This window comes from Sciurus carolinensis, chromosome 2 (genome assembly GCF_902686445.1).
Source record: "Sciurus carolinensis chromosome 2, mSciCar1.2, whole genome shotgun sequence".
Taxonomy (NCBI): domain Eukaryota; kingdom Metazoa; phylum Chordata; class Mammalia; order Rodentia; family Sciuridae; genus Sciurus; species Sciurus carolinensis.
The window spans coordinates 50,783,138-50,807,125 of NC_062214.1; the positions used below are offsets into that span (position 1 = coordinate 50,783,138).

At 42.6% G+C, this 23,988-nt stretch overlaps 1 protein-coding gene across 2 annotated transcripts in view; it reads left to right on the forward strand.

Annotated features, from left to right (window-relative positions):
- The first annotated feature begins 16,582 nt into the window (after positions 1-16,582).
- Cemip (cell migration inducing hyaluronidase 1) overlaps positions 16,583-23,988 on the forward strand; it is a 175,975-nt gene continuing 168,569 nt past the window's right edge. For both annotated transcript variants that reach the window (XM_047542051.1, XM_047542054.1), the window contains exon 1: positions 16,583-16,839. The gene's annotated coding sequence lies outside the window, so the exon portion shown is untranslated. The remainder of the gene's footprint in view (positions 16,840-23,988) is intronic.

A 23,988-nucleotide genomic window follows, 5' to 3' on the forward strand; every position in this document is an offset into this window, starting at 1 on the left:
ATTTATTTGTTTTGCAGTATTAGGGATGCTCTTAACACTCAACTAGACCCCCAGCCCTTTTTAATTTTTTATTTTGAGACAGAGCCTCACTGAGTTGCTAATACTGGCCTTGAACTTTCAATCCTCCTGCTGAGGATTGAAGTCCCAGAGTTGCTGGGATTACAGGTGTGTACCACTGCATCTGGCTGAATAGTTAACAAAATAAACCAAGAACTTAGATCAATGGTAAGCATTTACAGGTGTTCCCTCTATGTTCAAGGATTGTTAACTACCAGCTTTAATTATAATGCCAGAAGTTCTGGCCATGTTTTAAGACAGAAGGGCATATCTCATTAAACAAACCCAAGAGAAGCAATTGAACAATGATTTAGAATTTCTAAAGGAGATTAATATAAAATGATTGATGACAAAGTAAATGTACAAGAATCAAATATTGCTCAGTTTATGGGTAGTTAGAAAATATCATGGACCCAAGGTCCCATTCACAACAGTAATATATAAAACATAATGATGAACCACGAAGGCCTCATAACATCTATCTGCTCAACGATGGACTTGGGATGTGGACCAATACTCCCAGTGAAAACAACACTACTGAATAAAATAGAAAAATCTTAAACAGATGCACGGCCTGGCAAGAAAATAAGAACCATGCAGGTCACATGGAAAGTCCCAATGAGAACTGACAGGAAGAGGAACAGTGAAGTCAAGTTTCTCTCCAGAGGAATGTTCTGGATCAGGAGACCCTGGCCACTGGTTTCCCAGTCTATGTAGCTCAGAGGACAGGAAACAAAGGTAGGGAGTCAAACTGAAAACTGCCCTTTTTTTTTTTTTTTGGAAAAATTGATATGATCATCTCAATCCACACAGAGGATAGAATTCAGTGTCCCATTCAAGACTAAAAACAAAAAAACTCTTATCAAGCTAAAAGTGGAAGGAAACATGCTGTAGACAAATTATCTCAAAGCAAATTAGAAAATAATAATAAGCAAATTAGAAAATATACTAAGGGATGAAATATTGGGAAAAAATTATTCCCCACTAGATTAGGAATTAGCAATAATATTCACTACCCTCACTCGGTACATAATTACATAAAAGATCTAGCAAGAGTAATGGGGTCAAAAAAATAAAGCATAAGACGTGGAAAAGAAGGACACAGCAGCTATGTTCTAGAACCAAATTGTGATGGTTGCACAAACACACTGAACTTATCAAAAAATCACTAAATGTACACTTAAAATGAATAAATTACATGATTTGTAAATTTTACCTTAATAAAATTTTTTAAAAATATGGAAAACAGATGCAACTGTTATCCTCTGGTTATGATTGTCTATGCAGAAAACTTGAAATTATCTACAAGTGAGTAGATTGAATGAATGTTTAGCAAGGTTACTAGACATAAAATCAAGGTATAAAAATCAGCCTTTGTGGGTGGTGCGTGCCTGTAATCCCAGCAACTCGGGAGCCTGAGGCAGGAGGATCACAAGCTCAAGGCCAACTTCAGCAATTTAGCAAGACCCTGTCTCAAAATAAAACATTTAAAAATATTTTTAAATCAGCCTTATTTCTGTAAATTAAAAAAGAAAAAAAATAAATAACCAAAAAAAAAAAAAAAAAAAAAAAAGAGAGAGAGAAGTATCATTTACAATAGGCTTTACATTTTTTCCCCCAGAACATGTCTTGTACATGATGTGTGAGATTATTCCTGGATACTTAATGTATTTATTTTCCACATCTTGCCCAGAGCTCACCTAGCTATATAGGTGCTATGGCAGAGAGCCAGACAAGCAACCATGGGGCAAGGAGGCCTGGCCTGGACTTGGCTCTGTTTCCTTTTCAGCCAAGAGCCTGTGACACTTGGTTGGGCCTCAGACTCCTCAAGCGTGAAGTAAGGGATCCATTTCATCTGCAGTTCTTTTTGTGTGGCGTAATATATATAAAACATAAAAGCTGCCTTTACAACTTTTAGGTTTACAGTCCAGTGACAGTAAGTACATTCATGTTGCTGAGCAAACATCACCAACCATCCATCTCCAGAATCTTTTCATCATCCCAAACTGAAACTCTATATCCATTAAACAATAACTCTCCATTCTTCCCTCACCCTAGCCCTTGGCAACCACCTTTCTCCTTTCCATATCTGTGAATTTGACCACTCTAGGGACCTCATGTAAGTGCAGTCATATAGTATTTGTCCTTTTGTGACTGGTTTCTTTCACTTATGATATTGTCCTCAAGATTCATTCATGTAGCATGTGACAGGATTCTGTTAGGCTTTAAGGCTGAATGATTTTCCATTGTATACATAGACCACGTTTTCTTTATTAATTAATTCATGGATGCACATTGGAATTGTTTCCACCTTTTGGCTATTATGAACAAGGCTGCTGTGCACTTGTGTGTACAAGTATTTGAGTCCTTACTTTCAGTTCTTTTGTGTGTATACCTTGAAGTGCAATTACTGAATGTTTGAGGAGCTCCATATTCCATCTGTAGTTGTTTATTTTTTTTGGTACCCCTGAGCTTCATCCACAGTTCTTTTTATTTTTGGTTTTGAGACAGGATCACCCTAAGTTCCGCCAGGCTGACCTTGAACTTATGTTCCTCCTGTCTCAGCCTCCTAAGTAGCTAGAATTACAGGGGTGCATCACTATGCTGGCCTTGATCTGCAATGCTTAATAGTGGGATCTATGATCACTTTGAAATTGCATGCCTCATTTTGGGTGTCTGAACAGATGGGCATTTTTCTGGGAAGAAGATCCACTGTTTCAGCAGAAGGTATCATTATTCTGAAAAATTAAGAACAGAGCTAGAGGGTATTTGCAGATTCTTTTAAAACCAATATGTTCAGATTCTGAGAACTGAGTGCAGGGTATGGAGAGGTTAAGGAGCCTGGGTTCACCTTGCAACCAAGCCCAGGGAGAGACAGAGCTTTGCCAGGACTCTGTGAATGAGGAGGAGGTGCCTGGATATACCAGGGTTGAATGCAGAAACATTTACAGGCCCAGAGGTGACAAGACAGTGGGAGGGGTCCAGGATGCAGAGGCAGATTTGACAGGTAGTTCTTGTGCCATAGTAACCATGTGACCTTGCAAATCTTTTAACTGCTCTTGGCTTGTTCCCTATCTGTAAAATGGTAACAATACCTACCACGCAATCAAGAGAGTATCAGATGAAATTCTGTAGATAGAAATACCTTGCAAGAGATGATGGGGACTTGGACCCACTAATTAAATCAATGGCCAAAATCTGGGTTTAGAACAAAACAGAAAATACTTCAGAAACTCCAGAGTAAGACAGTTTACCCTGTCAGTGCCCTTGTTACATTGTTACTTAATCATTACTCTGCTGTTAAATGGTTTACCACTTGATGGGTCTTGGCTTGTTCATAGCTGGCCCTGTCTGGCTGTATCTGGGTGTGGGTGGTGATGGGGCCAAGGTTTCCAAAACTCCTTCCCAGATTCCCTCAGGCTTCCCTTCTCCAGTCTTCCAGGTGGCCCTTGATGGGCCTGTGTGGCCTATGCTACTCCCGAGCCCACCCAGCACTTCCCAAGATGGGACCTGGCATGGAGCCAGGGTCTTTGGAATAAGAGACCCAGGTGAGTAGAAAGAATCCATTATTGATCTCAGCAACAGCTGAAAGAGCCAGCTCAGAAAAGAGCAAAGGATTCTAGTGAAGTATAAGTTACATTTCAGGACTCAGAAAAAGTTACATGAAAGATGCTCTTCAAATTTTTAAAAATTTTAACTTTTAATATTTTATGCAAACCAGTGGATTAAAAACACTCATAGTTGATGTTTAACTAGGGAAAATAAACACCTCTAGTTCCACTACTGTACTTAAATAGAATATTACCAAGAACTTAGAAACCTACTTTCTGCTCCATTGTCCCCCAATCACATTCTTTCCTTCCTAATACTGGAGTGAACATTATCCTGAACTTCCTCTTAGTAATGCTCTTACTTTTCTTTACAGTAAGAGTGTGTGGCATATATATATCACATATATATGTGTATGATATATGTATATTTGTATATATGTGCATATAATCTGTTCTTTAATATTTTCTATAATCATACTGATGTATTTCTTTCCTTCTTTATCTTTTTACTCAACAGTATAGCATTTAGGTTAATCCATTATATGTTAAGTGTTCCATTACTCTAACAAAATACCTGAGATACTGTTTGTCAGCTTTCTGTTACTGTGACAAAATACATGATAAAATCAACTTAAAACGAGGAAAGGTTTATTTTGGCTCATGGTTTCAGGGGTTTCAGTTCATGGTCATTTGGCCTCACTTCCTTTGGGCCTGGGACAAGGGAATACATTATGGTGGCAGTGTGTGGCAGAGGAGGATGCTCACCTCATGCTGTCCAGGAAGCAAAGAAAGAAAGGGGAAAGAGACTGGGTGGGGCCTTAGTACCCTCTCCAAAGACACAACCCCAATGAGCTGACTTCCAACTTCTAGTCTCCAGCTCTTTTGGGATCTACCATTTCCCAATAGCATCACGCTAAGGACCAAGTCCTTAATATATGGGCCTTTGGAGAACATTCTCAATCCAAACTAAAGCATATAATCAACTTAAAGAGGAAAGGTTTATTTGGCTCATAGTTTTGGAGGTTTGGGTCTACAATCAGTTTCCCATTGCTTCTGGACCTGTGGTGAGGCAGCAATATGTGATAGGGCAATCTGTTTGATCAGGAAGCCAAGATAAAGGAAGAGGAAGAAACTGGAGTCCTGCAATTCCCTTGGAGGTCACACCCCTGATGACCTAACCTCCTATTAGTCCAACCTCCTAAAATTTCCACCAACTAACAGCACCAAGTTGAGGACCAAGTTTTTAAACACATGGCCCTTTGGGGGACATTCCAGATGCAACCTGTAGCACCATTTAAATCCACATAGCTGTAGTTTATAGTTTATTATATTTATTTCTGTGTAGTATTGTATGACTATACAACAGTTTTATTTAGTTTACTGTTGGTGGGCATTTCGATTGTTTTCCAGGTTTTTGCTATTAAAGATGGTTTTGTATATCTCACATTGTGAAGGATTTCCTGGTTGATGTTTTTTTTTTTTTTTTTTTTTTTTTGGCAGCACTAGGGGATTGAACCCAGGACCTTGTGCTTGCGAGGCAAGCACTCTACCAACTGAACTATATCCCCAGCCCAGGTTGATGGTTCTTAATCTTGGTTATGTATTGAAATTTCCTGAGAAGCATTTAAAAATAAGAATGGTTGGTTCGTACTCCCAGAGGTTTCAGTTTAACAGATCTGAGGTTTGGCCTGGGCATTTGACTTTTAAAACTCCTCAGAGGTTTCTAGTGGGCATCTAAAAGTCTCCTGAGGACCACTTCTCTAGGAGGTCTGTTTTTTGTTTTACTTTTATCATTGTAATGTGAATTGACCACTGAGCTCCATCCCTAACCCTTTTTCTTTTGAGCCAAGTTCTTGCTTAGGCTGACCTCGAACTCCCCATGCTTCTGCCTCAGCCTCTTGAACTGCTGGGATTACAGGCATGTAGCACCACACCTGGCAAGATTCTGCATTTCTAAGAAGCTCTTAGGTGAGGCTGATCCATGGCCCCATTTGGAGCAGGGCTAAGTAGTGGGGGGATCTGCCTTCAACTTCAATAGATAGTATGAAGTGAATTTCCAAGTAGCAACAGCACCCATTTAATCTCCCACAACAGTGAATGGGAGATCTAGTTTTCCACACTTGACACTCTCAGGCTTTGTACATTTTTGCCTAAAGAGTGGACATAAATTGTTATGTTCTGATCATTCATGAGAATAAGCAGCTTTTCAAAAATGTAGGGGTCATTTGTAAGTTCTATATTGTGAGATGGCTGCACATGACTTTTCTACTTATCTGATAGGTTTCTGAATGTGTTTTTCTTTTTCCTTTCAGATTAGTTATGTAATCTGAATACTAATCCTTTATTTAGTTTACTTATATTTCATTTATATGCTGTAACCATATTCATTCAGTTTCTCCCTTGAATAAAATATTCTTCATAAGTCCTATACCTCAGCAGTATCCTGAGTGACAGCCTGTTCTCTGATTAAGATGGAACCTTGATGGCTGGAGATATGACTCAGTGGTAGAAGTGGTAGAGTGCTTTTCCTAGCATGCCCAAATATTCTCTCTCTCTCTCTCTCTCTCTCTCTCTCTCTCTCTCTCTCTTTCCCTCTCTCTCTCTCTCTCTCTCTCTCTTTTTTTTCCAGTGCTAGGAATTCAGTGCTAGGAATTGATTTTGGAGATTCTACATGCCAGGGAAGCACTCGATTGCTGAGCCACATTCCCAGCTCCTATCTATTTTTTATTAGAATATAAATTTCAAGAGGATAGGAGCTTTGTTCAATGGTTCATCCCCAGAACCAAACAGTACTTAAAAATCATAAATATGTGTGGAATGAATGTGTGAATAAAAGGAATGGATCTTGATAATGGGACCTGATTAAAAGAATGGTTATTTTATTTCCTTATTTATTTATTTATCCCCAGTCTTTTTTATTTTTGATTTTGAGACAGGATCACTCTAAGTGTCTCCATGCTGGCCTTGAACTTGTGATCCTCCTGTCTCAGTCTCCCCAGGTATTTGGAATTACATGGGTTCACCACCATGGTCTAGATCAGCAATTCTTAATAGGAGTCTTGGGATCTATGACCACTTTGAAATTGCATACCATATTCTGAGTGTCTGCACTTATAGACATTTTTCTGGGAAGAAGACCCACTGTTTGAGCAAAAGGTATCATTATTCTGATGGGGCATAGTGCTTTGGCATGTGTCTGTGGAGTCCTTCACTGGAATTTCAGCTCTACCAGCTCCCAGCTGTGTGTCACAGGGATGCTGGTTAACTTGTCTGGGCTTCACTTTATTTTTTTCACCTGTCAAATAAGGATGAATTGGTACTTACCTCAGAAAATTAATATGAAGATTATATGAGACTAGAACACACTGAACTCTGAACACTAGCTATTATCACCTGGAGAAATGGAACATTTTATTCTTTAACAAAAGAATTTTACTCAGTAACACATGAGTAAGAAGCCTCTTGAAATGCATGGGGAAATGTGTCATTCACTTGACATGTACTGAGTCTCTACATTCCAGGCCTTAAATCATATACATCCATGGCTTTTGTGTTCATAAGAGTTTCCCCTGGGTTTTATTTTTATTTTTGATGGAGAATTTTCTTCGTAAAATATCATTTTACCTTCAGAACCACAGAAAGCATTTCATTGCTCTTCTACACATTGACAATGAGTGGCCCCTCCTCAGAAGGCAGCAACCATCAGGTTTGTCTTCTGAAGACAGAAGACAGCCCCCACATTCCCACCCAAAATGATGTATCTTAGAAAAACCAGGGACCTGATATCACCCAGGACTTATAGCCTTTTCCTTTACTATGTGAAGGGAAGTCTCTGAAGTCAGGTGCACATTCTCCCCAATCCACCAGTTGTTTAGTAAACTTGGATACCTCCTATATTTTCAAACTACATCAGCTTATTGCTGTGGCTTATAACTTGACCAGAAAACTTCATGTGCCGATTTAGGACCTGCCACAAGCATAGATTCGCCAACCTGGGAGATTTCTTGGGAAATCCCTGGTGTGGGACTCCCCAATATGAGATAGGCCACAGATTCTGAGTGGGGAGTTGGGAAAAAGGAGAGGAGGAGAAGGAGGAAATTACAGCAATATGTCCTGAATTCATATATTCTAACCACTCTGTTGATGGAGTAAATGTTATGCTTTGCCTATATATTTATTATTATTTTGAAATTTATATAGATAGAGCTATGATTAATAAGCCATTCTGCATACTGATTTAAACCATTCTTGGACTCACTGGTATTTAATTGTGTGAAATATTTTCTTAATCAACAAATAATTGAGTAGAAATTCTATCGCTATCCTAGACTAGTGTTTCTCAGAGTGTGGTTCTGGGCCTACAGTATCAACATCAACTGGGAATGCTTTAGAAACACAGATTCTTGGTGCCATTCCAGATCTATTGAATCAGAAACTGGTGATGGAGCCCAATAATCAGTTTTACTCCTTCCCAGTGATTCCATAAGATTCATGTTAAAAGCTAAGACTCACGGAGCTAGATTAAAAAAAAAAAAAAGATTAGAGTTAAAAGGGATCCTTGGCCAGCACACTGGTGCACACCTGTAATCCCAAAGACTCAGGAGGTTGAGGCAGGAGGATCACAAGTTCCAGGCCAGTATGGTCAATTTAGCAAGGGGCTGACTCAAAATTAAAATAAAAATAAAAAGGGCTGGGAATGTAGCTCAGTGGTGGAGCAACCCTGTTTTCAATCCCCAGTAACACACACACACACACACACACACACACACACACATACACACAAAGCCAGGGTGGGGGGAACCCTACTGAGCATTAATAGTTCTAGAAATAGTCTCTAACAATAGTTCCTAGGAAGGAAAAAATATATTGTCTTTGGTCATTGTAACAAGTAACCAGAAGAACTGGTTTTTAAGTGACAGTCTTTCAAGTGACATTTCCCATCTACAAGAGCTTCCAAAGGCCAGCCAATCAGTAACAGCCTCCCTCCAGGCTTCCTAAAGTTCTTTTTATCTCAAAAACCAACAACTGAGCCCCACACTTTCCAAAAGCTTAATTTGTTGTGTTCGACCCTCCCATTGCTCAGCTCCAGACGTGCAGCAGTGGTCCCTTCCTTCAAGTTCCCATGCAAAAAGTTGAGCTGTCTACAGGGTAGACAGATGTGGTAAAAGCATGAGGTAGGCCAGGTGTGATATGATGCTGACCTGCAAAGACTCTGACATACACTCATCGTGTGCAGGCCTGTCTGCTGCCCCATGTGGTACACAGGGCAGCTTGCAATGACAGTTCAGCCCTTCACCTGCACACATCCTATTCAGTTTAGGCCATCCAAGGGAAGGGAAAATAGCCAAGAGCAGAGACCGATACACAAATTCTAGTATAGCTCATTCCCTTGGTAACATACTTTCTGTGCTTTGAAAAGAAGAACCAGGAGGCTGGGGTGCAGCTCAGTGATGAAATGTGTACCTAGCATGCTCAAGGTCCTGGGTTCCATCCTAAGCATCAGAATTAAAAAAAAAAAAAAAAGTCATGGCATGATAAAATGAAACAAAGATGCTTCCAGGTCATCATTCAGTGAAGTCATGAAGTATGTGTGTTCTATCAAAGGGTATTAGCACATTTGCTTCTTGATTGTCTAGGAAGGATATGGAACATCTCAATGGCATTTACCTATATTTTATTTTCCATGCTAGGAGTTTATCTTTGGGAATGTTGTATGAATCATAGTGGAGAAATGTTTATTTATGTGTCTCTCCAGCATTTACTAAGGCCATTAGTGTGCCACTCTGCAGACAGAGAAATATGTAAGCTGGGTCTCTGTGTTGCAAAGCTCACAGATGGAGGTGGGGAAGGTAGAAACCATATGTAGGCACATTGCACACACACACTGCTGCGATTCCATAATGAAACTCTGTATAAGCTCCCATAAGAACTCAGGGTCGGGGGGGTGGTCAGAAAGGTCCCCCAGGGACAGTGACACTTGAGGTGAGTCTCAAAGGCTGACTCCATGTTTACCCGGCAAAAAAAGATAATGAACTCTTTCCTGAAATGTAAAAATGGGCTGCCAACCAAACACACTCTGGCTTCCAACAGCATTATGGAAATAAAACTGAATTAGTTGGTATTTGGAAGGAGACCCAAAACATCTAAATGTCCAGGATACATCCTGTTTAGACTATACTTCCTATAAATGGCCATTGGTACAACTGATGCTGTAATCCAGAAATTGAAATTTGTTGTCAACCAAAAAATACTTTTGGATGGCACTGGGACTATATCTGTTAATAAATGATGTAGTTTGGCTGGGCATGGTAGTGCATATCTGTCATCCCAGCAGTTTGGGAGGCTGAGGCAGAAGGGTTGCAAGATGGAGGTCAGTCTGGGACGTTTAGGGAGATCTTTTCTCAAATTAAAAAAAAAAAATTTTTTAAAGGACCGGGCATGTAGCTCATTGGTACAGTAGCCCTGGGTTCAATCCCCAGTACCACAGAAAGAAGAAAAATGACTATATTTGGATCCACTGGCACTTACATTCCAGTAATATCTGGACAACAGGCAATAAACAAAGAAATAAGGGGAAAATAAATCTTGGTAAGGAGATGGAAGGCAGAGTGATAGGACATGACTCTATAAGGAAAATAGGAAAGACATTTTCCAGTGAGTGACTTTTGAGCAGATGCCTGAATGAAGTGAGAGTTGGTCATGTAGATATCTGGGGGGTTTGAGAGGGCATCCCAGGCAGAAGAGAAGTGAGTTCAAAGGACCTTGGACTGGAATGCACTTGTGCTAAAGAAACAGCAAGAGGCGAGTGACTGAGTGAGTGAGCAGGATGGTTAGTGATGGAGGTGGAAGCTGCAGAGAGTGGCTCCATTCACAGGTCATGTAATGCCTCTGCATTTTTATCTGAGTGAAAAGTAATTTGTCAGAGTAGGGGAGGATCTGACATCTGTTTTGGAAGGAAAATTCTGACTGTAATTTATTTTTAATGCTTCTTTGACATGCCAAGAGACTGTCTAATATTAGGGTCATCCAGATCCCTCCTACAACAATTCTTTGGTTGCATCTATTAAGCTCACAAATATTTGTGGTGATCTCCACATGACATATTCTCTTCTATGGAGGAAGTTTCCAAAGGAAGAACTGTAAATGTTGAATAAAAGCATTTTAACTATGCTGGCAATAAAATCCAAGAAACTAAAATTCCAATGAAATATAGTATGTTTTCTATCAAATTGACAAAGCATTTAAAAATAAACAAGAAAAGGAATACCAAGTGTTAGAGGGGGGTCCAGGAACTGGGTCTTCTCAGATGTTGATTGTTGGAGCAGAGACTAGTCCCAGTTTTCTGGAGGGTACTTTGGCCTAAGGTAGGTGCACACTGAAATTATGCCAGAGAAATGACAAGAGAAGCATCAAAAATGTAGGCCTTATCTAGAATGCTGAAACCAGGAATGGGGATTGATTACATAAATTATGTCCATATTAGGAAATAGCATACCACTTTAAAGTAATGTTGAAAGAGATGTAAGAGTTGGGGAAGTGATGTATTACTAAGTGAAAAAATAGTACATATGGTATCTTTTTAAAAAAATTATTTAAATTTTTGACTATGTGATAAATTCATTTGGTTTTAAAAGAAAAAAGTCAAATAAGTGTGAAGGAGAAGTTGGTTTCCCATTCTTGTCTTTCATCTTCCTAATACCTTACCAGAGCTATTGAGCACTAGAAGGGCCATAGGAACCATATTTTCACCTTCTTTTGCATCATTCTAGATAATTTCTTATGTATCTACATATAAATGCAAATATATAATACTTTTCCTTTCCTCCATTGCATAAATAGGAGTATTTAATTTTTTTTTTATTTTAGTAATAGTCATTTACCAAGATAATTATGAACTGAGGATGTAGCTCAGTTGTAGAGCTTTTGCCTAGCATGCGCAAGACCCTGGGTTCAATCCTCACTACTGAAAAACAACAAAACCCCCAAAACTTTATTCCTTTGTTTCCCCTTTGAGGGAGATGGGGGTCTCATTTAGTCACTGAGGCTGATCCCACATTTGAGATCCTCCTTTCTCAGTCTTGAGTTGCTGTGATTATAGGCATGTGCCACTGCACCCAGCTATTATTCCTTTAAAAAAAAAAAAAAAAAAACAGCTACAAAGTACTGCATCCTTTGGATGTAACTTAATTTATTTAATTAGCCCTACAATTAGGCATTTTGGCTATTTCCTTTTTTTTTTTTTTTTTTTTAACTATTATAAATAGAATTGCTGCTGGTCTTGGTCACATCTGTAATCCCAGTTGCTCAGGAGGCTAACTCAGGTAGGGGAATCACAAGTCAAAGCCAGCCTGAGCATTTAGTGACCTGTCTCTAAATAAAATATAAAAAGTGCTGGGGATGTGGCTCAGTGGTTGAGTGCCCCTGGGCTCCATCCCCAGTACCAAAAAAAAACCCCAAACAAACAAAACCCCCCCAAAAAAACAAAAAACAACAAAACAAAAACCAGAAAGCTGATATGTATTAATAATTTTATACCACAAAACTTGTAGAACATATTCCCAAAAGTGGAGTTTCTGAGTCAAACGTTATGTATATTTTCATAAATCTTGTCTTATTGCCCTTACATCTTGTACCAAATCCAGCTTCCATTGGTGATGTATGTTAGAGTCTGCTCTCACCTTCTGTCTCCCCCAGCAAAGGTGATTTCAAAGTTTTGGATTTTTGCCAATCTGATTATTTTTGCAGTGTAGTATTAGTTTTCATTTCATCTTTTCAAATGTTTAGAACTCTTTGGGTCTCCTTCTCTACTGTTTGTATGTTAGCTTTTATAAGAAATGCTCATTCATGTATTCATCCATTCATAATGTAAATACCAACCGACTCTGACTCTTCAGTGTCATCAGGGGAGTTCATGGAGAGGGGGACCCCAACTTACAACAAGTGGGGTCTTTGGCATATGTGACAGAAAAGAATTTCTGCATGCACCAGCCAGAGACAGAGATTTATTTAGGAATTCAGCTCTGCCAGGCGTGGCGTTGTACAACTGTAATCCCAGTGACTCAGGAGGGTGATGCAGGATGGCAAGTTCCGACCAGCCTGAGCAATTTACCGAGACCTATCAGAAAAGAAAATGGGCTAGGGATTGTAGCTCAGCTGTAAGCGTTCCTGGGTTAAATCCCCATTTAAAAACAAAACAAAAAGTAAAACTGATGCACATTCAAGGAAGAATGTGGGCTACCTTATATCTTGAAAGTGAGAAGCTTTGGGGGAAGCAAGAAATACATATTCAAGAGGTAATGTGGGTCATCCCCAAAGGTAAATAGTGCAACCCCTTGTTCTGGCCCGAAAATTTTTATACAGAGATGGTAGTTAGCGACCGAACTAGAGTCAAGGCGGAGTCACACAATTTCGCGCCTGTTTTTCCTGCGCTTGCGCATTGCGCTCACACCGTGTTACTTTTTGCAGCAAGGACTCGAGCCGAGGACGTGAGCCCGGTAGCTCCAGAGTTGCTTGTTTTGCATTTCAAAGGTTCATGGGTGGTTCATGGGTGGTTCCTGCATTCCGACAGTTCTGAGTGCTTCTCTTTTGAAACTCAGTATCTGTTTTCTCAAATTCCTGTCTCGACAGGAGTTACTACGGGTAGGTGGGTGAATTGGAGAGACTCAGCCTCTGCCCTCCCAGAACGTGCACTCTGGTGAGGACAAAGATTTTGAGCTTTTAAACCACTTATGGAAGGTTTAAGTATATTTATGTATTTCTGCATCTATATATGTAATATACATGGAAAAAAGCTATATGCTGAAATTAACAGAAATGATCTTTAAATCAAAGTGATTATTTCCTTTGTGCTACTCTATATTTTTAAACTTTTTGTAATGTACATATATTATACTAGAAGCTAGGTTATTCTCCTTTGTTCATTTTCTGAATTTTTAAAGATTCTTTAAAAACAGGGAACATTTTTTATTTTAACAATTTGGAAAAAATAATATGAAAACATTACGCATACATACACATATACACATGTTTACATATATTTTAGATATATAAAGCACAAGAGCAGAGGACTTCTTTATGATGATTAGCTGTTTGAAGTGGCAGTGGTAGAAATGTTTTTAGAGCTCCTGAGTGGCTGGTCAATGTTTCTAGGATTTCCTGTCTCAAGTTCCAGTGCAGACTTCTCTCACCAGAAAAACCTAGGACTTGCTCTACATAGCTAGGCAGCCTCATTTGCATCTGACAAAACCGGAACCTAGGAGCATCTTGTGCAAATCTGGTCCCAGGGTCCAGGCTGGAATTTCCCTTTTCCGAGACCAGCTTCAGGCTTAGTGTCCAAGGGCGACCCCTGTTGGTGCAATTTAAGTATGGTTCGGTCTTCATGAGCTTGGTCAGAATGGGAATGATTGAGGTTTTAGTTCTTGCTGGTCTCCCTAAAACCTTCAGGGTCACAGTCCACCCACATTGGTGCATCCTGCTTCCCAGCTTTCTTTGCTTTTTCACTCCCTAGGACTGAAGGCTTGGCATATAGAGTCACAGTTGTGGACAACCTTTCAAACTCTAGGGGAGGCTACTATAGGAGGTGGAGGACTGGTTATGCTGGTCAGCAGGTAGAGTGTGGTGACTCTTGCTTTGCCTGGCAAGTGTGAAATCCATCCAGCCAAGTAGAAAATGCCAGACTTGGGTAGCAGTGAATACTATTCTATTACATGTGATGTGGAGAGGACTGCATCCCTGCTGAGGAAGGTGGGCTGGAGGTAAATGTAGAGAATGGAGGAAAGGCAGGGCTCTGGATGAAAGATCTTAGCACTTCTGAGTATTTCTCTTCTCTCTGGAGACTCAACTGGGGGATTCTGGCAAAACCCAGAAAGCTAACTGCTCCCTTCTTTTAACTAGCTCCTATCTCTGCATTTATAAAACCTTAGATATAGGAAAGTGTGGATAGTAAATCCAGCAGGTTAATGTGGTCAATGTTATTCTTTGAAAATTTTACCAGCACACCCAGCCCATCACTGTGCACTGAATGCAAGTGCTGAGTGAAGATCTGGCTGGAGAATCTGGTTTTAAATGTGTGGAGCCTGTTTGTAATTCATCAGCATTGCTTTTTTCCCCTGAGCATTGGTCTATGATAAAGAAAACTGGATACCAGAGGAATGTGCTGGGCACTTCTGTGCTTGGAGAAAGCATGACTAAGCACTTTCCAGGACCCATCCCTAGGCAAGAGTTTTTCTTTATTGCTTCAGTTCTCAGATGCCTGCTGGGCTGGCCTCTCACCAGAGGGCTGCCTGGCTGCACGGATACTTTGAGCCTCAGATGTACTCTGCCAATGGGAGAGGATAGAATTGTACTTGTCACTCCAAGCAGGGCTAATCCAAGGCTGTCCATTTGGGTTAAATGCTCAGCACCTTCTCTCTTACTTCTCACAAATGTTTGTGGGTTGGGTGTCTGGGTGCTCCATAAGAAAATAAAGGAAACAGGAATCATGGAAGAGGACTCAATGGAGGCACAGGGGTAGGTTCCATTTTATTTTCCTGGAAAGGGCAGTGTGGGGAGTGAGGATTGCAATAGAAACAGCTCATTACTTCCTATGAAGTTAAGGAAGGATTGAGAATCTTGATCATTGTCTCCTATAAGGATCAAGTCCAACTGTCTAGAAAAGGCCTGGAGGTGGAATGCTGGGCTTCTCTGGTTTAGTCAAGTGACTGAAAGCTTCTGTCTCAGCCCAGAGGGCACGATCAAAGATATCCAAAGCTTCTGTTTGGCCATAGCCTGGCCCAAAAGCCCACAGTTAGATTCCTGAAGCTAGCATGTAATGCCTAGAATGAAGGTTTTGGTGCAGTTGGTTCTCACACCATACTGGCTGAAATGGAGAAGGAAATGTGTATTCTAGGAGGCTCCAGTTAACCAGGGGAGGGGCTGAGTGGCAAACTAGAAAAGGGAAGGGACAAAGGATAGACATCAAACTCATCATTTTGAAGATTAAAACAAACAGAAAACAAACAAATAAACCTCCAAACCACCCTGAGATCCAGAGAGGGGAAGTAGCTGGCCCTAGGTCACACAGCACGGTAATGGCAGAATTGAGAGGAGATTCCAGATTTCCTGAGGATCTGCTGTGTGGGGTCTTTCCATTAGTAGTGTTTTTTTGGGTAGGAGAATATCTCACTGGTCACCTTCTTGCTTTGACCCTTGAGAAATTTGGCCTCTCCAGTACAAGAAGTACAGAGCCCTCTGACCCAAATGGGAAGGACTCTAACTTACTGAGCACCTCATAAGTGCCTGGAGCTCATAATTCCCTGATCTCATTTAAATCCTCTCACTAGTCCTGTGAGAACCCATTTTCCTGGTATAGAAACTGAGAATCAGAGGGGTTAAGACCCTTGTTCATGGTTACATAACTGGCCAATCTGAATCCAGTTTCAAACCAAGGTCTCCAGTTGAAAGCCCACACATTTTTCTCCCGGAGGAATTGATAGGACAAAGACCAGAATCTCTGTGTCCACTCTTTTTCTCATGAATTGGGGGCGGGGGGTTCTGAGACTGAGTACCCCGGATTCCCGACTCGCGACGATTCTGTGGCATAAGTAGGCCTTTTTCCTTTCTCCGAGCCTGTCCTTTGGGAAAACCGCGGGTGCGAGCCGGGTTCATGCCTGAGCAGGCTACCCCAGCCCTCCAGGCCGAGCGTGCTCCCGGCCCTCCACTGTGTCCTGGGCTCCAGCGCCCTCGCCCGGCAACCGCTGTGGGTCTCGCGCACCAGGCTCTGGGGCTTGGGTCTGCGTCTCGCCGTGCGGCCGCCAGAGCCCGCCCGGTCCCGGCCAGGGCGCCGGGCCCCCGCCCCACTTATGCAAGGGGGAGGACGCCTCATCGGGGGCAGGGGGGGAGCTTCGGTGCCGCGCGGGCGCAGGGGCTGGGGTGGGGGGGAGGAGTCAGCCTATAAAAGCGGCTATAAAAGCGGCCGCTTGGTCTGGCGGTTGCGAGCGAGAGCGAGCAGATCCCGTCACCGTGCAAACCGGCGGAGCTGTGGGCGCAAAGCGGCGCGCGGGTGCAGTGGACGGGCACCGGGAGCTAGCCCAGTTGAGCGCGCTCAGTGTCTGAACCGCGACTTCACAGACTAGTGTCCACCCTACTTGCCAACGCTCCGGGAGCTCTCGGCGCCTGGTGGTCAGTGAACAGACGTCCCGGCTGCTGCGCTCCTGGCCCGCGAGGCGTGGCAGTCTCGGCCACCGACCCGGAGGTAAGAGGGCCGGGCGGGGGACTCCATGGCTGCACGGCCGACCCGAGCCTCGGAGGGGAGGGAAGACCCGGGTCCCGCGCCTCCGCCTGGTTTAGAGGAAATATTAACCGTCCTCAGCTTCTGTTTGTCCATGTGCTGTGCAGTCTGCCTCTGTCTGTCCATGCGTCTGTTGATGGGCACATGCCTCTGTCTCTGTGCTCTGTGGGATAGCTCTAAGATCTTGTGTGACCCTTTACAAGCGGCAGGTGTCAGGGGGCGCTGGTGTCCCCAGAGTACATTCAGCGGGGGACAGATAACTGCTTTGGGTAGATTTTCCCCCTTCTGAATGTCAAGGCAGACTAGCGTTCGGGATTCTGTCTCGCCAAAGAGGGATTGCCTTGAGGGCCAGGTCTCGGACGGAGCCCAGCCGATAGGGAGCCAGCTCAGACTGTGCACTAGTGGGCGTGCGCCTAGCAACAGGTCTGCGCCCTGCTGCTACTGTCTTAGCACGGTCTTCGTTCTGGTTCCCCTCCGCCTCTTCCTGCCTCTCAGGACAGGGTTAGGCACCCAGAGACGAGCTGGCTTGCGGCCGGGGAGAGGCAATTGGATGTTAGATGACCGAGGGCCCCTGATGATATTTAGACTAAGATGCTAAAACTGGCAGCGCTGGAAGCTTTGCTGGTCCTTGGCAAGGGACGTCGGTCGGCTGCAAGATGGGTTGCATTAAGGTTGAGAGGAAAGACAGGAACCTGGCAGGGTCGTGGTCAGGTCTCCAGCTCGCCGCTTTGGAACCGAGGGCCAGTGACATTCTGGAATGAACCCCACGGGATGCATGTGCTCATGAGAATGGAGCGCACTGCGTCCGGGTCCCTCAGCCGCAGACTCGCTCTCAGCAACCGCCGCCGTTCCCCGAGGGTCGGACACCACGGCAGTCCCAGGCGTACAGCCAGCAGCCGGGTTTGAGGTTCTGAGTCCTGCTCCGAGCAGCCAACCCTGTCCACAGGTAAGAACTCCCTTTCAAAACTAACCTTTTGATGTGTGAGCCAGTGCCTGGCTGCAGCCCCATCCCGGAGACTGTGAGCCCGGGAGCGTGTCCCTCAGTCTTCGCGGTCTGGAGAGGGATTCCAGGCGCGCCCGGGGGCGGGGAGCCGGCGGCGCTGCGTGCCCAGGCGCGGCGCCACCATGGACAGCTCCCAGCCACTTCCTCCACTCGGGGTCTGTGGCCCTGGGTCTCCCTGGAACTCACGCGCTTTCCTGTCAGATCCAGGGTATTGGGACTCTGCAAAGAGGAGAGGGACTGACAGTCCGCAGGGACCGTTAGTGTTCTATCCCGAGGCGGCACAGACCTCTCAGGAGGTCGCTCAGTCTACTGCAGTCCGTGGTTTGTGACCAGGTCCTAGCTGAGCTTGCAACTGACTCTGTAGGACGTCTCGGTGTCGCCTTCATTGGCTCTTCCGTGACAACACGGGGACTCTTCAGAGGTGTTATGAATGTGTGACCTTTGAGGGTCTGACAAAGGCAGTGAGATAATGCCAGACTGAACTCAAACTGCTTTCTGGGTAGGACCTGGGGTCATGTGTTCTGTTTTATTAAATTATTTAATAAACATGATGTTGGGAGAATATGAGTTTCACAGTTATGCCAGGATAGAGAAGTCAAATAGAACAAATGTACAAAAAAATGCGTTTGAGTGCATTTGCAAAGGCAACTATGCTGTTTTTGTGATCCTAATAGTTTCCTCCAAAGGGATAATGAAGCAGCTTCCAAAGGCTTGTCGGTAACCCAGTAGATGATTGTTCAAGTTGGTTACTTGGAAACAGGAAGAGAAAACCTGTGGGAGTTAATCTGTGCACCAAATTAAACATCTCTCTCCTCCAGTAAGAAATTACACTCTATGGGGCTTTTCTTTTTGTCATTACTATCTACACAGAAGTGTGTATCTCCCTTTATTTAAAAATTTTAAGAAACTCAGAAGTTCTCTTCTGTTTGTGATGGATGAAGACCCACAGAGGGTAAAAATAATAAGGCAAGTCTTTTTTTTTGTTTCGAGACAGCATCTGTGACTTTGGGAAAGTCAATTAAATTCTTTGTTGTTGTTTCCTCATCTATAAGCTGGGAATAATACACTCTACCTTGTAGGATTGTTATGAGACTTAATTGGCACAGTTAAGCTTTTAACTTAGTGCTGGACACAGAATGCTTCTAAAATGGCATTGATTATAGATATATTTAAAGATAATTGTGCTTTTTAAAAATCTATGTTCTGTGTCATCTCTCCTAGTAACTGATAGGGACCCTATCCTCACTTTATTTTCACATTCAAGATTTTGTTGATGGAATTGATGAAAGTGCTGACATTGTAGTGCTAAAAACATTCGTATTTAAAGATAGATGGAATTTTTTTTTTAGATAGAATTTTTTTATGTGCCAAATCAGTCAACTGTCTTTCCCACTTATACCACTTTGAAGGAAAGATAAAAGTCATTTTCAAAAGATGACCACAGTCCTTTGTTTTAGATAATTAAGAATTCAAGATCTTATAAGGGTCTTTATTGTCTTTCTTGATACTGGAGGAGAGTTCTCCAAGACCAATTTCTGGGTTGCTCCAGGATGAGTGTGGGTTAGCTATGTTGTCAGGCCCTGGCCAAGGAGGCCAATGAGTGATTGTTGTTATGCAAGGAGCACATTCCTTTGTGTCAGAGACTTGCTTGAGTGTGAGATCTCAATCAAGACACTTGCTCACACTTTTTTCAGTCCCACCAGCTCTGCATTTAGGTGGCATGTCTGGTAGAAATCACAAGGACATGACACACTGCAGAAATTTGGATAATGAAGTTATAAAGTACTCAATCTTCCAGGTATATTTCTTTACCCCAAAAGTGTGTGTGTGTGTGTGTGTGTGTGTGTGTGTGTGTGTGTGTGTTTGTGCATGTGTGCCAATTTCACATTCTGGTGCCCTCATATATTTTCCTTATTTTTTTCCCCCTTAATAGAGCAAAAGAAATCTTAGTTTCCTCCATCTGAAAGGAGTGAAGCTCAAGAACAGTCTATGGATACTGGGAGTCTTTCTGAGGCTTTTATTCACTGGTGATGTGACTAGAGCAGGAGGACCTTTTCCGCTGGCTGACCTTGAAGTCCCTGCTCTCTTCTGCGGACTCCCATTCAGATTCCAGTTTGCAGCATACTCATGACTTTATGGTAAGAAAACTATGGATCGGTCTTGGCCAGGAGGACCAATGAGGGATGGGGGAAGTGGCATGAATGGAAATAAGGAGCTTTTTGTTGGTTCTGTGGCAGCCTGTCTGTTGCAGTGTCTGAGCCCCGAGAGATAGACAGATCAAATGGCAGCAGTGGCATTTAGCGAGAAAGGCCAGTGGGATGGGAAAGGTGAGTTTAGTCACTCTCATTAGCCGCCTTTGAAGCCTGCCACTTCAATGACCCTCACTAGTACCTTATGTAATACGGGCAGAGCAATATCATCTGATGGATTAAATGCATTTGTAGTTATAGCTTAAAAGAGAAACTCAAGCATGTGAGCTGAGTTCCTAAAAGGGAACAAAGTTATGGGTTGCATCCACAAGATTTCATATCTATGAAAAGTCCAGGCTACATATATTACATTTATCTTTATTCATGGTGGCAAATACCTAGATGTTTGATCTTACTTGGGTAATGCATCAGCTGTTCCTCCCACCCCACTCCCATGGTTATGTGGAGACAGTTTATTCCCTTTCGATACTGAATGTGAAAGGATTTCATTTTTACTCTCTTGTATCCTGTTGGATCAGCAGGAGGATGACAGTGGCCATGGGTACTGGGAGAGACTTTTCAGTGCTACTTTCCTTTCTGTTGTCTTGCTAGCTGCCCCGCTGTCTGAGTCTCCATTTCCTCCTGCTTACTTTGCAAATTTTGGTAGGATGATGGCTACCATGGTGAATTTTATTAATCTCTGTGCCTTCTTGTTCAGCCACTTCCTTCAGGGCTGTCCTAGCCTCTGTGGTAGGTTCCTTGGTCCTTTCTTTTTCCTGTCTGTTCTGATGCCAGACTTTATTCAAGCTTACTTCTTTGGATGGGAAGCTGCTTACAGAGAAATGTCATCAAACATACATTCACTGTATGCTTAGTTCCCTCACTTCCAGGAAATACACATACCCACCCAGAGGGAGAGGAGCTCCTGCTCCTTCCCATCCCTGTTATTTTTCTAGGACAGGTTCCTAGGCTCAGCTTGGCTCCTCTAGACTATTTGGCTCCAGGAATCTGAATGCATCCTTCTCTTCCCACCCCTGCAGGTGACCTGAGCCTTGGAAAGTAAAGGCAGGCCTTCCTCATAGAGGCACCTATGTAGAGCAAGTCTTTCCTCTCCAGTCCTGGATAGCTTGGCTCCTTGCATTAAGGAATTGCTGAGGCATTATCTTTGATCTTCTGTAAGGGCAGCTGTATCATGAGTTCAGACACAACTTGAGGTTAAAGTGCTTGGACCAGATAACTGTTTTTGAAAACCCTCTGTGTTTCTTTCTCTCAATTGTCTGTTAAAGAGCTTAGCTATTAGGCATTTTCTGTTATAGGGAAGGCATGTCCAGAGACTGGTGGTTCTGGCCCGAAGAGTCTCCATTCTGTTTCTAGGCATCATGTGGGGACAGGAGGGCTTCAGGCTTCCTCAGCTAACTGCTTCACTGGTAGCCCTTTCTGGACTGGGAAGTTCCTGCTGTTGACCTGATTCTTCATGGCTGCAAGAAATGGACCCAGTCCCAGGGACTGAGGACAGTGCAGTGGCTTCCTTTTCTATGGCTCTGCCAGTTAGGAAGGATGAGATCCATCGTAGTGTTCCTTGGGGACTAGATTAAAGGCGATGCCATTGTGACTCTGTTCTCTACCTAGACCAACTGCCAAAGCTTGGGCAGGTTCCCTGGCTCCTCTAATCTTCTGTTTCTTTACCTGAAAAATGAAGGGGTTAAGTTAGATTGTGCTTCTTGGACTTGAATATGCAAGTGAGCCACAGAAACACTTGTTAAAGTACAGCTCTGATTTCGCAGATCTGGGGTGGAGGCTGAAGTTCTGCCTGCCTGCTGTTCCTTCCTTCCTTCCTTCCTTCTTCCCCTCTCTCTTCCTTCTTTCTTCAGTACTGGGGATTGAAACCCAGGACCACTGAACTACACTCTCAGCAGTTTTCATTCTTTATTCTGAGACAGGGTCTTGCTAAGTTGCCCAGACTGACTTGGAACTTGTGATCCTCCTGTCCCAGCCTTCTGAGTCACTAGGAAAGGGTGTGCATTTTTAAAAAAAAAATATTTATTTTTATCTTTACAGATAGCATTTTGATTCATTGTAGGGTCTGCATTTTTATTCAGCTCCTAGGTAGTGCTTCTGGTCATGAGTTTCCTTCAAGTGCCGAGTGTCTACATCATTACTGACTTTCGATGATTCTACCTCTAACTCATTTTGGTGTCATTTAAGTCAATTTCTGATGTCCAAGTTATGGAGCCAGCTGGCCCATGCCCTCCTAAGGACCTTATAATGACCCTTCAAATTCTTGAAAGTAATTATTGTCACTCCTAAGCTGCCTTATCAGCAGACTAAATATCTTGAACCTCTTTAAGTTTCCTCCTTTCCTTGTCATAATAAATTTGCAAAGCTTTCTGAATGAAGTTACTTTTAAGTGCAAGACTATTGTGCAAATTGCAATTTATCTTTGCCTAGCAGAGGCATTTGAATGTAATTTTGGTAGTATTAAGAGATCACTTGGGGAATTTCATCTAACTCTGGTCCCAGACACTGAGAATGCATGTTTACATTTAAACAACTTTTCTTGAGTCAAAAAAGACCACAACTTTTTTTTTTTTTTAAACCTGAAAATGAGATTTAAAGCCTGGTTTTCTTCTTCAGCTTCTTTCCCTTCAGCATTCTTGGGTGGATGAACTGGCTATTGCAAACGCATTCTGGAAGCCCAAGATGCATGTGTGCAATTGCTTTGTTATCTACCACCATATGTAGAAACCATAAATAAATAAAGTACAAATTTTTGATCATCTTCTTTGTGGCAGGCCTTGAATTAGCCACTGGGGAGGCAGAGTTGAATTCATGGTCCTCAGTCTCAGGGAGCTAACAGTCTAGTGGGGGGATAGAATGGAAGTCAGGAGTTGCTCTGCAGTGTGATGGGGACCAGGGCAGGTGGGTCACTGGGGTAGAGTTCAGATTACCTGCTGGGAGAAGAAGGAAGTTAAATCAGAGGAAGCTTCACTGAGAAGGGGGAAGAGGTGAATCTGGGAGGATCAACAGAAGTTCTCAGCAGTTTTTTGCTTAGGCAAAGGTGGAATTTGGAAAATGGAGTTTGAAGGCATTCCACAGAGTGGAGGACACAGGGAAAGATCCAGAATCTCAAACAGGCCTAGCCACCTCATCCCCCACAACTTCTCAGGTACACGAAGTTCCTTACCTGCCTCAGGTGCCTAAGCTCCCTTCCCTGTACAGTCCTCAGGCTACATGTTATGAACAGTGAGTACTTCTGAGCAGCCATAGGTCTCTGGGGCTTTTAGTCTCCTAGACCATTGGTTTAAAATGACTTTAACCATAAAATGCTTTATTCCAACAAAATCTGATTAAATCCAGTTTACAAACCAAATGAAAAGTGGCTATGTTTGGGGGTGGGACTGGATTTTTGTCTTGCAGCCCCAAGGGGTTCCATGGAGCTCTGTGGGCACCTAGGTAAGCAGTTGGAAAACCTTTGTTGTGGACATTTTGTTTTGCTTTGGCATTCAAATTAATAGTGTTATCTTAGTTTTATTATAGTCTGTCTTACTATGTCTTTTCAATATTCCAATGTCTTGTGGGGTTTTTGTTTCAAAAATTTTCAAAGAAATGAAAGCAGAGTTACCTTGTGTGTGATAATGTAATAAATACAGGGTACAAGGACTACCAGTGAGAAAGGATAAATGACAGGTAGTAGTCCAGAAAACTCAAGTTATAATTGAACATGGGCAGATAGAGCTATGTCTTATAAAAATAGGTTTTTCAACCTTGTCAATCAACTTTAAACCTCCCAAGACTTTTCATATTCTATAAAAACTGGCAAGGGAAAAATTATTTCTGGGATATAAGTCAACAAATTCTGATCAGGATTTTGCATCCCTTTTCATCAATGTAAAGTAGCCAATTTGAATGCAAAATTGTTTT